The sequence below is a fragment of the Alligator sinensis genome, unplaced genomic scaffold (genome assembly GCF_000455745.1).
Source record: "Alligator sinensis unplaced genomic scaffold, ASM45574v1 scaffold125_1, whole genome shotgun sequence".
Taxonomy (NCBI): Eukaryota; Metazoa; Chordata; order Crocodylia; family Alligatoridae; genus Alligator; species Alligator sinensis.
The window spans coordinates 1,327,455-1,341,703 of NW_005841893.1; the positions used below are offsets into that span (position 1 = coordinate 1,327,455).

A 14,249-nucleotide genomic window follows, 5' to 3' on the forward strand; every position below is an offset into this window, starting at 1 on the left:
CATTCCTGCCCAAAAGATTGGCCCCCACTGGTCTTGGAGCTTGTCTTCATTACTAAAAATGTTGGGGACATTTGCCTGTTTATACAGGGTATTTATAAAGCCCTTGTGGAACTTTAAACTTTAAAAACTTTGGATGTACATGATAGATGCAAGCTATAAATGGTGTTTGAAGGCATAATTCATTAAGTTTTAACACAATGCAGCTCAAATTTTTAGACATAACCACCATCTTTTGTGATGCATAGTTCAATCCAGTTTGTCAACTCATAGAAACCATTTTCCAGTTGCTGCTGAGTGATTTCATCAATTGCATTTGTGATCCTTACCTTATGCATAGCTTACACTATACTAAAAACACTTAATGAATTGTTTTAAAACTTAATGAAAACTTAATGAAAAGTTGATACAAGGAGAGAGTACAGGTTCGTGAGAGGGGACAGGAATATGGTGGATGAGAGTGAAAACGTGGCTTTGCAGTTATCTGGTGACCGACGATGCATTCTGAAGGTAAAAAACCTTTACAACTTTAGCTCATAAACCCTCTGCAGAGAAGTAGCTCTTCAGAAGAGACTTGTAGGTCTGGTGAATGGGATCAGAAGGTGCTTTTGTGGGAAAAGGACCACAGCAAAGGAAACAATGTGCTGTGTGGGAAAAGACTGTAAGGTTAGTTGTCAGGTGAGTGGTAAGAGGTGAAGTGAAGGAAGAAGTTGGAGAGTCTACTGTTTGTATTCTGTGAAATCTCTGCTCTTTCCAGTGCTGTAGTTCATAGGCATTAGGGCTGGACAGGACCTCAGAAGATCATCGAGTCCAGCCCCCCGCCCGAAGGGCAGGAAATCAGCTGGGGTCATAGGATCCCAGCAAGATAAGCATCCAATTTTCTCTTGAAGGTGTTCAATGTAGGTGCTTGCACCACCTCCGATGGCAGGCTATTCCAGACCTTAGGGGCTTGAACAGTAAAGAGAATCTTCCTTACGTCCAGCCTGAAACGGTCTTGCAGTAGTTTATAAGCGTTTGACCTTGTCATCCCTTGGGGCGCTCTGGTGAACAAACGTTCCCCAAGATACTGGTGGTCACACCTGGTAAACTTATAGGTGGCCATCAGATCACCCCTGAGCCTGTGCTTTTCCAGGCTAAAGAGCCCCATAGCTCTCAGCTTGTTGTCGTAAGGTCTGTTTTCCAGATCTCTGATCATGCGCGTGGCTCTTCTTTGGACTCTCTCAAGCTTCTCCAAATCCTTTTTGAATTGTGGGGCCCAAAACTGGATGCAGTACTCCACCTGCAGCCTCACCAAGGCCGAGTACAAGGGGAGAACGACGTCCCGGGATTTGCTTGAGAAGCATCTATGGATGCAAGCCAGCGCTTTGGTCACTTTACTAGCCGCAGTATCGCATTGAAGGCTCATGTTCATCTTGTGGTCAGTGATGACCCCCAAGTCTCTTTCTTCTGTAGTGTTAGCCAGTGTAGCACTGCCGAGCCTATAAGCATGCTGCAGTTTTTTCGTCCCATGGTGGAGAACCTTGCATTTTTTGGTGTTAAACACCATCAGGTTCTCGTCCGCCCATTTGCTCCACCTGTCCAGGTCAGCCTGGATCGCCCTCCTGTCTTCAGGTGTGGATGCTTTGCCCCAGAGTTTGGTGTCATCGGCAAACTTGGCCAGTCCGCTTCTGACTCCACAGTTTCGCCAAGAGGTGATCATGGGATACCAGATCGAAGGCTTTTTTGAAGTCAAGATATATGACATCAATCTATTCTCCCTTGTCCAGGTGATAGGCCACCTGGTCGTAAAAGGAAATGAGATTGGTCAAGCAAGACCTACCCGCAACAAACCCATGCTGGATGTTGGCATCCGCCAGTCCATTAATAAAGGTTCTATACCAGCTTCTTTAATAAACTTTTCTAAGACCTTCCCCGCGATAGAGTTCAGGCTGATGGGCCTGTAATTTGCCGGATCCACTTTCCTCCCTTTCTTGAAGATAGGCACCACATTGGCCTTCTTCCAGTCTTCAGGCACTACACCAGAACACCAGGAGTTCTCAAAGATCCGTGCCAGAGGCTGGGCTATGATGCTCACCAACTTCTTGAGTACCCTGGGGTGTAGATTGTCAGGGCCAGCTGACTTGAAGGTATCCAGCCCCTCCTCTCAAGGTGTTCCTTCACGAGGTCAGCATTGACGGAGGGCAGGGGATCTCCCTCACCTGGACCTCCCTGTTCTGTAGTGGGCATGGGCATCCCATGGGACTGATGAAAGACTGACACAAATTACCCATTTAATAGGTTGGCTTTTTTCCCGGGCATCAGTTGTCAGTTGTCCCATCTGGTTTAGCAGGGGTCCAATGTTGCCCTTGCTTTTCCTCTGGCTTCCCATATATCTGAAAAAGGACTTTTTATTGTCCTTGATACTCGAAGCTAGTTGGAGTTCAGTCATGGTCTTGGCTTTCCTGGCTTGCTCCCTGCAGGACTGGACCAGTGCAGAATATTCCTCCTTGGAGGTGAATCCCATCCTCCATCCTTTGTAGGCCTTTATTTTTAGCCTCAGGAGGTCTGCTAGATCCCTGGAGAGCCAGGGGCTGCTGTGCCCTCTTGCTGCTTTTCCTCTGAGATGGAATAGAATTAACTTGTGCATTGAGGATTGCTCCCTTGAGGAGCAACCACTCTTCCTGAACTCTCCTTCCCCTGGGGTCGTGGTCCCTTAGGGCCTCACTGACAAGCCTCCTGAGCTTGTCAAAGTCGGCTTTCCTGAAGTCAAGGACTTCCGTGTTGCTGACTGGATTGCCAGCTTTATGGCTTTACGGCCGATGGTGAAGGTGATCAGCTTGTGGTCGCTGTCACCCAGCTTCCCATCAATCGCTAGGTCACCAATGAGGTCATCCCCAGTAGACAGTACCAGGCCGAGCAGCGCTTTACCTGTCATTGGCCCGTAGACTTCTTGAGTCAGGTAGAGTTCATCCACGCATGATAGGAAGCTTTGCGACCACTCGGATTTTGCTGAGTGATCCTCCCACGAGATGTCTGGGTAGATGAAATCACCCATGACAACCATGGTCCTGGAGCATGTGACCTCAGCCAGTTCCTGGGCGAACTCCTGGTCATCTCTTGACTTTGGATGGGAGGTCTGTAGTAGATTCCCACCGTTGTGTCCCCTGTTTCCCACGGATTTTAACCCTGAGTCTCCAGTCGTCCACCCTGGTCGCCAACATCAGCTTGCAGGGACGCGTAGCTTTTCTTAACGTAGAGAGGTACACCCCCGCCCTTTTTATCTACTCGATCTCTCCTGTACAAGGTATAACTGTCTATACCTATGGTCCAGTCATGGGTAGAGTCCCACCAGGTCTCTGTTATCCCTATGACGTTGTAATTATTTGTGTTAAGGAGGAGGATGAGTTCCTCCTGCTTATTCCCCAAGCTCCTGGGATTTGTGTACAGGCAGGCAAGTCCTTGGGGGCTCTTGCCTTGCCCACAGCTTGTACCAGGGCTGGGGCAGGGATGGGCTCCCTTAAGTGCCTTGGCTCTTACATTTGTTTAATTAATGGGATGTTTAGAAATGTTCAGTTACTTCACCTGAGCTGCTTCAGAATCATCCTTACTCTCTTCTACTACATATCATTAGTTCTTTTTCCCTTAGTGAATCTGTCCCAACTAGCACAGATGCTGGCTAATGTTGTTTTAATCACTTTGCCAGCAATTTAATCATGCTGGCAAAGTGACAAGAGGTGCAAGTTCCTCTTTTCTGTAAAAACTTTCTAACATTTAATCACAGAAACTGAAATCCTTAGGCTAGCCTACCACTTTTAATAAGCCTGCGTGCTGATGAGGTCTGCAAAGAGACAGCAGGAGCCCAGGGAGATTGCAGCAGTAGAAGAGCTCCTCTGGTAGCCTATACTTTGTTTGGTCCAATCTACATACACTGAATGGTGTATTGCTTTTTTTTTAATCCTTCCTTTCTTTTCTTCCCTCATCTTATCCCCAAACATGTAATGCGGACTGAAGCACAGAGGTCATATGCAGCCGTGTTATGTAGTGTGCATGAAGGAAGAGATGTCCCTTTGGTTGAATGGGTCTGTTGTATGCTTTGCTCTCAAGAAACATAGGGCTAGGATTTTCTATATAGTTATATCTAATGATTTGGCTTCCTTTTCTGAGGTTCCCTTGCTCTGTCGTATCCAGATCAAACAGCCTTAAATTCATCTTTGTTCAGAGACACTGCCTGTTTTTCTTTAATTATACTTCACACATCCACACCTTAGATATGGAGTGTGCTGGAGCACGGTAATTACTGCATTCCAGCAGACTCGATTAATCAAGTCTGCTCCGACACACTGTAATTACAGCACATTGGAGCAGCCTTGCTGCACATGTATAGGCACCCTGAGGTGCTATGCTGTCCCGCCTTCTGCTTCACTACAAGCTACCTCTCTCTAGATGTTTGTGATTAATATTTCTTCTGCTTATACTTCTCATATCCATGGTAAGTTAATAAAGGCTAGGTAACATATGTAAGTTTTTTTTTTTTTCTTGGGGAAAAAGGTTATGTTTAATATTTTTGCTTGTCAATAGAGCAGTGTGTCCTAACTCTAGGAACTCAGTCATCCAGGGGTCAATCTGGTGAGATGCTGCTCAAATTCTATGACAAGCCAAGGATCCTCAAGTCCTGTTCAGGTTTGTGGGCCTGATGGGCACTCAGGAGTTGCAACTGCCCAGGATCAAACCCAGAATGAAAAAAGCCTGTTCTGTGTTTAAAAAAAAAAAAAAAAGAAAAGAAAAACTAAAAACTTTCCTGTATTCAGTGGAGAACTTATTTTTAAACACAGCATTGGGGTCAGGAGGTTAGTACTTGATGTGTTGACCCCCCCCCCCCCCCACACAAAACATCCCCCCCCCCCCCCCCCCCAAAAAAAAAACCAAAAAAAAAAAACCCCAACCAAAATGAAAACAAATACCCACTGGTAGTTAAATGCAAGTGAGGTAGATAAATATTTAATTTGGCATTAGCACTGATTTTTAGACAGAAATCAACTTAATGCCTACCTATAAAAACGTCAACTCCATGCTGCTTTCCCCTAATAAGTAGAGCTGTGCAAAATTTTGGCAGCCATTTTGTTTTAGAGGTGTTTCAGGCCTTTCAGCACCCAGAACTTTAAATCTGAATCAAAGCAGAAGGCTCCGAAACATCTCCAAAATGAAGCGAGGCATCTGAAACATTTCAGAAATGCTTTGGAAAATTTCAGAGCTGGGCTTGCAGGGAAACAGCTGTATGCTGCTGCCCAGCTGCAAGATTCGGCTCCACAGGGAACAGAGATCTGTGCCGGGGGGTCTCCTCATCACCGCTGCCTGCCCTATGCTGCGCCGGCAACGCGGGGCTGCATGGTGTGTGCAGCAGCAGCAAGGAGACCCTGGGCTGGATCTCTGCTCCCTGTGGAGCCAGGTCATGCAGCAAGGCAGTGCTGGTCCCTGCTATGCGACCTCCACAGGGAGCAGTGATCTGGATCAGTGTGGGGGCAGGCAGCAGTGGCAAAGAGATCCCAGCACGGTTCTCTGCTACCTGTGGAGCCAGGTCGTGCAGCAGGGCAGTGCTGGTCCCTGCTATGTGACCTGGCTCCACAGGGAGCAGAGGTCCGTGCTGGAGTCTCTTCGCCACCGCTGCCCACCCCACGTAGCCCCACATTGCCGGGGCAGCATGGGTGGGCAGCAGCAGAGCAGTGACCCCCGTTGCGGATCTCTGCTCCCTGCAGAGCCAAGTCACGTGGCAGGGACTGGCAGGCTTGCTTGCCACTCTGCTCTAGTTCCCTGCCCCGAGACCCAGCATGACAGAGATCAGAGACCCACGCAGGGGTCTCCTTGCCTGCATGGAGGGCAGTGGCCCTCCCTCAGATGAGCCACCCATGGCCCCGTCCTGCTCCCTGCTGGGGCCCCAATCCTCGCCTGGCTGGGCAGTAGGGCTGTGCGAAGCTTGCAGCCCATTAGAAACAGATTCATAGATGCTAGGGTCAGAAGGGACCTCAACAGATCATCAAGTCCAACCCTCTGCCCTGGGAAGGAGTGAGTGCTGGGGTCAGATGACCCCAGCCAGATGCCTATCCAGCCTTCTCTTAAAGACCCTCAAGGTAGAGGAGAGCACCACCTCCCTTGGAAGCCCATTCCAAATTCTGACCACCCTTAATGTGAAGAAGTTCATCCTGATGTCCAGCCTAAATCTGCTCTTTGTCAGTTTCTGACCATTGTTCCTTGTTACCCCAAGAGGCGTCCTAGTGAGCAGAGCATCTCCGGTTTCTTGCTGCGTTCCCTGTAATGAATACTTGGCATCGGATTTTCACCAATCCCAAGGGGCGCCCTTGCCCATTACAAGACAGAAACGTCTCGGTGAGGATGATTCCTTAGCCTCAATCGATGCTGACCTTGTGAAGGAACAGCTTGAGAGGCTGGACACCTTCAAGTCATCTGGCCCTGACACTTTACGCCCCAGGGTACTCAAGGAGCTGGCAAGCATCGTAGCCCAGCCCCTGGCACAGATCTTTGAGAACTCCTGGCACTCTGGTGAAGGCCAATGTGGTACCTATCTTCAAGAAAGGGAGGAAAGTGGATCCAGCAAACTACAGACCCATCAGCCTGACCTCTATCGCGGGAAAGATCTTAGAAAAGATTATCAAAGAGACCATCCTCATCATATTGCCCGATGGCAAAATCCTGAGGGATAGCCAGCATGGGTTTGTTACAGGTAGGTCTCGCTTGACCAATCTTATTTCCTTTTATGACAAAGTGACCTATCACCTTACAAGGGAGAAGAGATTGATGTCATATATCTTTAATTTTTTTAAAAGCCTTCGATCTGGTATCCCATGATTACCTCTTGGCAGAACTGGCCAACTGCGGCCTCGGCTTCGCCACGATCTGCTGGCTGGGGTATTGGCTCCATGGTCGGACCCAGAGGGTGGTGGTTGATGGAAGTCAATCGTCATGGTGCCCTGTGACCAGTGGGGTCGCTCAAGGCTCTGTCCTTGGGCCAACACTATTCAACATCTTCATTAATGATGTGGACATTGGTATCAGAAGCAGACTGGCCAAGTTTGCCGATGACACCAGACTCTGGGGTAAAGCGTCCAAACCTGAGGACAGGAGGGCAATCCAGGCCAACCTTGACAGGCTCAGGAAATGGGCAGATGAGAACATGATGGTGTTTAACACTGAAAAATGCAAGGTTCTCCACCGTGAGAAGAAAAACCTGCGGCATGCTTATAGGCTTGGCAGTGCTACGCTGGTTAGCACTATGGATGAAAAGGACTTGGGGGTTATAGTTTCATAGTTTCATCGTTGGTAGGGTCAGAAGGGACCTGAGCAGATCATCAAGTCCGACCCACTGCCACGGCAGGAAAAAGTACTGGGGTCAAACGACCCCAGCAAGGTGTTCGTCTAACCTCCTCTTAAAGACCCCCAGGGTAGAAGCCAGCACCACTTCTCTTGGAAGGTGGTTCCAGATCCTAGCTGCCCTGACAGTGAAGTAATGCCTCCTGATGTCTAGTCTTAATCTACCCTCTGCCAGCTTGTGACCGTTATTTCTAGTCAATCCTCGTAGTGCTTGGGGGAACAGGGACTCCCCCAATGCCTGCTGGTCCCCTCTGACTAGTTTATAACAGGCGACTAGATCCCCCCTCAGCCTTCTCTAGTGGAGGCTGAACAGGTTCAGGTCCCTTAGCCTCTCCTCGTAGGGCCTGCCCTGCTGCCCCCTGATCATGCGGGTGGCCCTCCTCTTAACCCTCTCCATGTTGTCCACATCCCTCTTGAAGTGCAGCGCCCAGAACTGGATGCAGTACTCCAACTGCGGCCTGACCAGTGCCGCATTGAGGGGGAGGATCTCCTCCTTGGATCTGTTCGAGATGCATCTGTGGATGCATGACAAGGTGTGGTCGGCCTTCCTGACCACGTGCCCACACTGCTGGTCCATGTTCATTTTCGCATCAATAATGACTCCAAGATCCTTTTCTGACTCTGCACTGACAAGAAGGGAGTTTCCCAGCCTGTAGGTATGCTGCTGATTCTTCCTCCCCAGGTGGAGCACCTTGCACTTGTCAGTGTTGAAACCCATCCTGTTCTCATCTGCCCACCCTTGTAGCCTGTCTAGGTCCAATTGCAGCCTATTCCTCCCTTCTAGCATTCTCACATCCCCCCACATCTTTGTGTCGTCAGCAAATTTGAATCGAGTGCTTTTTACCCCCTCGTCCAAGTCACTGAGGAAGATGTTGAACAGCACGCGTCCAAGGACCGAGACCTGGGGGACCCCACTGCCCACACCCCTCCAGGTCAAAAATGACCCATCCACCACCACTCTCTGGGTGTGGCCCTCCAGCAGGTTAGCGACCCATTTGACTGTGTAGGTGTCGATGCCACAGTCCCCTAGTTTTTTAATGAGAATGGGGTGAGAAATAGTGCCGAAGGCCTTCCTGAAGTCCAGAAAGACTACGTCCACTGTTACCCCTGTGTCTAAGGATTTTGTGACCTGGTCGTAGAAGGCCACCAGGTTGGTCTGACAGGACCTGCCTCTAATGAACCCATGTTGGTTGCCCCTACGTATAACCTCCCCTGCTGGCCCCTTGTGGACATGCGCCAGGATAATTCTCTCAAAAAGCTTACCCAGGATCAAGGTAAGACTAACTGGCCTATAGTTTCCTGGGTCCTCCTTCCTCCCTTTTTTGAAAATGGGAACCACAATGGCCCTTTTCCAGTCCTCTGGCACCACACCAGAGCACCACGAGTGCTCATAAATCTGTGCCAGGGGTCCCGCAATGACCTCTGCTAATTCCCTCAGCACTCTGGGGTGGAGGTCGTCAGGACTAGCTGATTTAAATATGTCCGGTCCCTCCAGAAATTCCCTGACTAGATCCTCACTGACCCTAGGCCTGGGTGCGCCTTTTCCCGGGGCCTGAGGGAGTCCCGGCAGATGGGCTGATTTACTGGCTGCTTAGGAAAATGAAGGCAAAGAAATCGTTAAATAGGTTAGCCTTGTCATCTGGTGCAACAACCAGGTTTCCTAGCGTGTCTTGCAGAGGCCCCACGTTACCCAGTACCTTCTTTTTGCCCCCTATGTATTTGAAAAAGGACTTCTTGTTGTCCTTTATCTGGGTAGCTAGTCCCAGTTCCATCTCCGCCTTGGCCTTCCTGACTGCCCCCCTGCAGCCCCGAGCAACCGAGGTATAGTTGTCCCTGGTGATGGCCCCTCCCTTCCATTGGGTGTATGCCTCCTTTTAGCTAGGAGACGTTCCCGTATGCTTTTGGTGAGCCATGGGGGTTTTTGTGCCCTCTTGCCTCCTTTGATTCTTATTGGGATTACCTCCCTCTGGGCTTGGAGGATCGTCTCCTTAAGGAATGACCGCTTTTTGCCACCTTGAGCTGGATAGTGAATTCCAGCAGACAATGATTGCTGTCGCCCAGGTGGTCGAGCACCCGCAGACCCCTCACAAGGTCGTCGCCTGTGGCCAGCACCAGATCCAACAAGGCGTCTCCCCTGGTGGGGCTGTGCACCTCCTGAGTTAGATGGAGGTTCTGTATCTCGGCTAGGAACCTACGTGAGTGGTCAGACCTGGCTGACTGCTCTTCCCAGCAAATGTCTGGAAAGTTCAGGTCACCCATGATGACCACGTCTTTTGACCTAACTACCTCCGTGAGCTGACTTCTGAATTCCCGGTCTAGCTCTTCCCCTTGATTGACCTGTGGTCATGATTGACCACAGGATGAACATGAGCCTTCAATGTGATGCTGCAGCTAGTAAAGCGACCAAAACGCTGGCTTGCATCCATAGATGCTTCTGAAACAAACCCCAAGACATCATTCTCCCATTGTACTCGGCCTTAGTGAGGCCACAGCTGGAGTACTGCGTCCAGTTCTGGGCTCCGCAATTCGAAAAGGATGTGGAGAAGCTTGAGAGAGAGGAGAGCCATGCGCATGATCAGAAGTCAGGAAAACAGATCTTATGGTGAGAGGCTGAGAGCTATGGGACTTTTCAGCCTGGAAAAGCGCAGGCTCAGGGGTGATCTGGTGTCCACCTATAAGTTTAACCAGGGTGCTCATCAGGATCTGGGGGAATGCTTATTCACCAGAGCACCCCAGGGGATAACGAGGTCAAATGGTCAGAAACTCCTTCAGGACCGTTCCAGGCTGGACATAAGGAAGAACTACCAGGGTGCTCATCAGGATCTGGGGGAATGCTTATTCACCAGAGCACCCCAGGGGATAACGAGGTCAAATGGTCAGAAACTCCTTCAGGACCGTTCCAGGCTGGACATAAGGAAGAACTTCTTTACTGTCCAAGCCCCCAAGGTCTGGAATAGACTGCTGCCAGAGGTGGTTCAAGCACCTACTTTGAACACCTTCAAGAGAAATTTGGATGTTTATCTTGCTGGGATCCTATAACCCCAGCTGACTTCCTGCCCCTGAGGCAGGGGGCTGGACTCGATTATCTTCTGAGGTCCCTTCCAGCCCTAATGTCTATGAAATCTATGAAGTCTATGAATTTGTAGGCTGCCACAAGATCACCTCTCAGCCTTCTCTTGCAGAGACCAAAGAGATCCAGGTCCTTTAGTTTCTTCTCATATGGCTTGGCCTGCAATCCCTTAACCATACGAGTGGCCCTCCTCTGGACCCTCTCGAGTCTATCAACATCCTTCTTGAAGTGCGGTGCCCAGAGTTGGACGCAGTACTTCAAATGCAGTTTGACCAATGCCACATAGAGGGGAAGTATCACCTCCTTAGCTCTATCTGTCATGCATCTGCTAATGCATGATAAAGTGCGGTTAGCTTTGCTGATGATTTCGTCACATTGATGACTTATGTTCATCTTGGAGTCCACTATGACTCCAAGATCCCTTTCTGCTTCTGTGCTTCTGAGAGGGTCATTCCCCAGCCAGTAGGCGTGCTGGATATTTTTATGCCCTAGGTGCAGCACTCTGCATTTCTCCTTGTTGAACTGCATCCTATTGTGTTCTGCCCACTTTTCCGACCTGTCCAGGTCCGCCTGCAATCATTTCCTACCCTCCAGTGTGTTCACTTCACCCCACAATTTAGTATCATCCACAAACTTGGAAAGAGTACACTTCATGCCCACATCCAAGTCACTGATGAAGACATTGAAGAGTGCAGGTCCGAGGACTGAGTCCTGCGGGACCCCACTTACCACATCCTTCCAGGTCAGTACTGACCTGTCCACCACCACTCTCTGGGTGTGACCCCAAGCCAATTTGTCATCCGCTGGACTGTGTAATCATTTAAGTCACAACCTCTTAATTTATTTATGAGAATTGGATGAGATACCATATTGAAGACCTTTCTAAAATCCAAGTAAATGATATTCACCTCTACTCCTTCATGTAAGGGTTTTGTGACCTGGTCATAAAAAGAAACCAGATTAGCCAGGCATAATCTACCTGCTATGAATCCATGCTGGTTGCCCTACTGCATTATTTTTCCCACTGGACTCGCATACATGATCTATTTTAGTTCTCTTTAATTTGTGTTGCCAGTCTCAGCTCCGTAGTTACTTTGGCCTTTCTAATTGCCTCCCTGCAAGTATACTCCTCTTTGGTAGCTTCCCTCTGCTTCCACTGCCTATATGCCTCTTTTTGTGTGCTTAGGCTTCCCTGGATTTTTCTGTTAAGCCAAGGAAGTTTGTTTGGCCCCTTCCCCCCCACTCCCCCCTTGCAATGGGAGAGTCTCCCTCTGCTCCCAAAGAATCGCTTCCTTTAGGAACGACCACCCGTCCTGGACTCCCATCTCGCCAATACTCCTATCCTGCAGTGCGTCATTGATCAGACTCCTAAGGACACTGAAGTTAGCCTTCCTGAAGTCAAGCACTTCAACCCTACTAGTTACCTTTCCCACCTGACACCGTATGGTGAATTCGACTGATTGATGGTCACTGTCCCCAAGATGACCATGAATCTGCATCTCCCCTACTAGGTTATCCCCCGTAGCCAACATCAAGTCCAGTAGGGCATTCCCTCTAGGGGGACTGTATACCTCCTGTGTTAAGTGAAGGTCCTGCATGCAGGTTAAGAACCTACGTGAGTAGTTGGTTTTGGCTGACTGCTCCTCCCAGCAGATGTCAGGGTAGTTTAGGTCCCCCATGACAACCACATCCCTAGACCATATGGCCCTTGAGAGCTGCCTCAAGGATTCCAAGTCTAGGTCTTCCTCTTGATGTGGGGATCTGTAGCATACCCCCACCACCAAGTCCCTTTCCCCCCTGGCCTCCATGTATCCTAACCCTCAATACCTCAACTTTCTCCTCCTCTGATCCCATTTTGATTAGGGTAGATATATAACATAGAGAGCAGACCCCTTCCTCCCTACTCTGTCCCGTCTGTATGACCTATAGCCCTAATTATTTACTGCCCAGTCATGGGTAGGGAAACAGATTTGGCCAAAACAAAACAGGACAGTGATCCAAAACACCAAAATAAATCACTGTCCTGTGAAACGGCCGAGTCCAAAACTGAATTGAAACACAGCAGTTTTGCACAGCCCTATAACCCCCTGTGTGCTCTGTGTTTTATTTCTCATTCTAGCCTAAGGAGTTTCATATTTGAAACCTGCTAAAATATTTCTCTGTCATTAGTTTTTGCTCTTTGAGAGTCAGAAAAATTCTGCAGCCATATTGGATGTCACGCAAACATTGATTTAGTCTAGAAGTATCTGTCAAGACTTTTTCATACATTATTAAAGTAAGGCCAGGCTTTGGGGCTTGATCCTTCATTGGCTTTTTCCTAGGTACTGCTGTCATACAAGTAATAGAGATGGTTTAAAAATGAAAAAAATAATGCTATAACTTTTGCACGATGTTTCTTTTTTTTAAATCAAAACAGTACAATTCTGGAAAATATCTACCAACTCTTATTGATGACCATGCAGAAGATGGCTTGCTAATAATACAAATTGTTGCATTTCTGCAGCCTGTGTTGATTTGCTGCTGTTCCAAATAAAACATTCTGTATTACAGTGCCCAAGGGTTTGAAACAGAAGTGACATCTGGTAGGTCACTTGATTATGGTGACTCAAAACAAGAAGACTGGGTGAGTGGGGAGGGAAGGTTTTGTGGCATCAGCTCAGTACCATGCTCTTTTTGCAGTCACTTCATAATGCAGACAACTTAGTTAATGCAGTATGAGAGTCATACCATGCGTCTATGATACACTGTTAAGTGGTAGCTTCCTTTGACGCAAGTAACCAAGCTTTTTTTCCTCTCTTAAACCAGGCTGGTGGATTGAAAAAATAAATTAAAAAAAACCTTTTTATTTAGCCTTTGGATCTCATCCTGTCTCTATAGAAATCAATGAGATTTTTTTTTTGGTATCAGGACTTATGCAGGAGCAGAATTGGAGCTGTGAGACTAATGAGGCTATTTCATTGCATCCTGTGTACTTTCTTTTGTCCCTCTTTTGGAAGCCTGTCTTTTCTTCACATTAAAGGCGGCCGGGGGGGAAAGGAAACATGTGTTGATCTTAAGAAATGTTGGTCGTCAGCTTCTCTTGGGGAAAAAAAGTCTGCTTTAATGAGGAAATAACTGTAATAAGCTTGCGATTTCCTGCAGTTGTACTAAAAGGAAATGTTCCTTAATCTTTTGGAGGAAGAGGTTCTATATGTTCTGAAGGGAAACTAGCTACATGTTTGTATTTTTTCTTTTAACCTTTCTCCACCCCCTTCTGTGCTACTGGAATAATTTTTTTCGCAGACTGCAGACAATTTTGATACAACTGAAGGTGGGACAGAGTTTATTTCTTGTATTTTGTACATATTCAGAATACTCATGAAAGGAGGAGGGACAGAATTTTTTTTCAATGTTTCCTTGTCTTTCTCTTAAAATGGCCCAGATGCTGCTATGATATCAGGCTGTTACTCTTGTGGGTTGAGAAGTCGCTTACGAATCTATGAAGATGTTTTCTGAGATTTGTATTGCATTACACCCCCACATACTCCCCCAATATACAAAACTAAGAATTTATTTTTGAGTTATTTTGCAATCCCCTCTACATCCACTATGCAAATACAAATCATGACAAAAATATTTTTTGTAATAAAACGAAAATGATATACAATATAACCTCATAAATCCAGCATGCTCAGGACCAAGTACCTGCCAGAAATTTGCAAATTCCAGTTTTTTTAAACCAGAGCTGGGAAGGGCGGGGGTAGCGGCAGCTGGTCCCAGATCAGCAGCTGCATGCAGAGTAGCAGCGTGGGGTGGTGGATGGCAGTGGCAGCCGCCGCAT

General features: G+C 48.0%; 1 protein-coding gene across 8 annotated transcripts in view; it reads left to right on the plus strand.

The window, feature by feature from the left end:
• The window catches only part of AFF1 (AF4/FMR2 family member 1), a 220,426-nt gene that overhangs the window by 94,787 nt on the left and 111,390 nt on the right, over nt 1-14,249 (plus strand). The gene's annotated exons all lie outside the window — the stretch shown is intronic.